This window comes from Spea bombifrons, chromosome 10 (assembly GCF_027358695.1).
Source record: "Spea bombifrons isolate aSpeBom1 chromosome 10, aSpeBom1.2.pri, whole genome shotgun sequence".
Classification (NCBI taxonomy): Eukaryota; Metazoa; Chordata; class Amphibia; order Anura; family Pelobatidae; genus Spea; species Spea bombifrons.
This window is the reverse complement of record NC_071096.1, coordinates 23,009,997-23,013,716: the sequence shown is the minus strand read 5'-3', so window position 1 is coordinate 23,013,716 and position 3,720 is coordinate 23,009,997.

Sequence of the window (3,720 nt, the reverse complement as noted above, 5' to 3'; positions counted from 1 at the left end):
TGATGTTTGCTTTGTGGAAGAGGGTTGTATTGTTTTCAGAACCCCGGGAACTGAATTGGATTTAGAAATCCGTTTGGATATCCAAATCAGCCCTGGTAGTATAAGGATGACCGAGGGATAATGCTGTTCTAGGAAGATGATATTAATGGAGGACTAGGCTTTAGTCAGGAAGGCAGCAAATGTACTGTTGTGCATGATTTGTAGTGCAATGATAAGTGTGATGCTTCACCGTGTCTTATTTTCTCTTTATCAGATTGGTGTCCTTTTTAAGAGATCCTGGCTTTCTATTGGGGATAAGACACTTCACGCAGCAGGGAGCATGGAGTTCAACTCTCAGGGATTTTATTGGAATTACTGTCTTGACAGGATCAAGATCAAGATCAAGAGGAGTGTCACATGAGGGAAAGATTCAGTTGGACAATATTTTGGGAATAACATTTAGAGTTATTATAACTGTTATGTTTTTTATATGTTTGTATGTACAAGATATCTGTGAAATGAGTGCCATAGTGGGGGGATTATTTTCTGGAGAGATACATTTATGTATCCTTGCTATATGATGTGAATCAAGAGGTGGAATGTTGTGGACATGGATTGCGTCGTCCATTATTAGTGATTCACGTCACAGACGCAATATCTGTATCTCCCTTTGGATAAACCACTCCCCTAACTTCTAGAAGTGCATTACCTCTACCACCAGGTGTGCTAGAGAGTGAGTGATGTGTACATCTATTGTTTATCTAAGACCATAGATAATGGCTACCTACATGAAAAGCCATGTGGGCTATACCAAGAACAATGGGATATCAGGAACTCCAGGAAACGGGGGAGGAGCAGAGGGGACTGGAAGGACAGGAAGGAAGCAGCATGGCAGAAGCTAAGGGAGCTGTGAAAGTTTGCCAGAGAAAAAGTATGAAATAGAAATCTGCTCTTCCATCTTGGGCTAGTTAAGTGCCAAGAAGCTAGGACTAGTTTAGTGCCTAGTATTGTAACTAAGAATTAGAAAACTACTACAGAAAGAATCCTTTAAAGTCTTCTATATGATCCTGGTATCTAGAGCCATTTTGGAAACTGAGCACCAAAGGAGCCATTTGATATGCTGATACTCTCTGAAGTTAAGTACATATGTTATTACAATGTTATTAGAATATAATTGTTGACTGTCTGTAACTTTGTTATGGTAACCTTTTTCGATATATTGTTTTTACCGCTAGAGGTATTAATAAAGTATATCATTATATATCATAACATCTGTTGGTATTCGTCTTTACATAATTTAACTGTATTCCTGAATCAAATTTATTGTTGTATTGTTAGATGTGTTTTGTCTAAATTTTGTATTTAAATATTAGCATAATTTTGCATAAAACAGGCCACGACCACAACAACCCTCTAACAGATTTCAACAGCAAGTCAGAAAGATCATCCTCAACACCTTGACCACGCAGAATCATCCTTGCAGTAGCCAGGCTGTCAACTTGAACATCTGGAGATGCTCCAGATGCAGAGCCCCATCGTCCAGCAAGTGATCTGAAGGAGGCAGTTCCCAACACGTTATACTTAGTTGTTCTAGGAGGGAGAACCAGCTGCGGTTTGGCCAGTATGGGATAATGGCTAAGGCCCGGGCTCTGTCTGAACTGATCTTCTGGAGGACGCGGGGAATCAATGCGACTGGAGGAAAAACATAACCCAGATGTTAATCCCTCTTTATGGACAGACCGTCCAGGAAGTCTGGGGAGTCCTGCCTGTTGAGAGAGGCAAAAATTGGAACTTTTCTGTTTCTCCTGGAAGCCATCAGTTCTATCTCTGGAAGGCCAAATCTTGACACCAGGGAGGTGAAGGTCCTTTCGGTTAAATACCACTCTGCTTGTGACCATCTTAGCCTGCTGAGATCGTCCGCAATGGTATTGTCGCAGCCTCTTATGTGTGTAGCCGATATGTCTTCCAGATGAAGTTGGGCCCAACTCATCAACACAGAACAAAGAACTTGAAGGCTCCTTACCTGTGTACCCCCTTGCTTGTTTATGTATGTGACTGTAGTCGCGTTGTCCGACTGTCTCCTCACGGCATGACCTTCCAACAGGGTTCCGAAGGCTAAGAGGGCGAGAAGAACCGCCTTTAGTTCCTGATAATTGGATGAACAAAGTGAATCTTCCGGAGACCATACGCCTTGCCGGAAGTGACAACATAAATGGGCGCCCCATCCGATACCGGAAGCGTCCGTGGTAACTGTTACTCAATTGGGAGGATGAAACAAAAGGCCTCTGGAAAGATGAGAAGACGTCCTCCACCAGGTAAGTTGGGATAAGACCTGACTCGCGATCGTAACATCCAGATCTAGGTCTTCCTCTCGTCTTGACCAATTCCGTAGAATATCCCATTGAAGGGGACGCAGTTGAGCTCTTGCCCACTTGACCGCCGGGATGGAAGCTGTCAGTAGACCTAGGATGCTCATGGCTTTCCTGATAGAGCAAGTTGGGTGTAATTGAAGGGATCTGACCTCCCGTTTGATCTTCTTGATCTTTGTGGATGGTAGAAAAAATTGCTGAGAAATCGAATCTACTCCTAAGACGAGGAACTGGATCCTGGTGGAAAGGATGAGGTTGGACTTCTTTCGGTTGATAATCCAGCCGTGGTCCGCCCGGAGCTTCCTTGAAGATTCGGCCTTGATGAGCCAGTCGTCGAGGTAGGGAACTATGTAAACCCCCTTTCTCGCAGAGATGCCGTCAATGGACACAAAAATCTTTGTGAAGATCTTTGTGAGGATAGTCCGAACGGAAGTGCCTTGAATTGGAAATAATGAATGACTCAGCCAATTCGGATTGCAAACCTGAGAAACCTTCTGGAAGACTGAGCAATTGGAACGTGAAGGTAAGTGTCTTTCAGGTCCAAGGTTGCCATGACGTCTTCTTTCTGAAGCAACTGGGAGACCGAAGAAATGTTCTCCATCTGAAAGTAGCGATACGGGATGCAGCTGTTCACTTTCTTTAGATCCAAAACGGGGCGAAAGGATCCGTCCGGTTTTGGGACTAGAAAGAGTCTGGAATACACTCCTTGGAAGTGTAGAGAAGCTTGAACCCTCTCCATGACCCCCTTTGAAAGGAGAGCAAGCCAAATTTTTCATCTGTGATGGATATGATGAGATTACGAACTGACTTCTGGGAAGAGACATGAAACTGATCTTGTATCCCTCTGAGATGATTTTTCGAATCCACTTGTTGCGTGTCATCCCTTCCCAAACATGAGTGAACCGCTGCAGCCTTCCTCCTACTTTGTCAGAATTTTCTCTTTTCTTGTTTTTTGGGACGATCCTGGAATTTCCAGTCTCCAAAGGAAAATTCTGTGATCTGGAAGCTGTCTGGAAGGGCCTGGTGGTTTTATACGGGTACCTCCTATTCCATCTGGAACGTCTATCCTGAGGGAGAGCCCTCTTAGTCTCAGACATTTGCTTAATCAAGTCGTCCAACGGGGCTCCGAGCAATTTATTCCCTTCGAAGGGTAAATCACAGAGGGATGCCTTAGAGGCTATATCCGCCGCCCAGGATCTCAACCATAAAGCTCTGCGGGCCACAGGGGATAAGCCCATATTGCGAGCTGAAATCTTCACCATTTCCTGAGAGGCATCTGTAAGAAGGCTATTGGACAATCTCAAATTTTTTAGTAGTCTTGACATTTCTGAGTGTTGATCGTCCGGTAAACACTCTTCAAAGGCTTGTATTC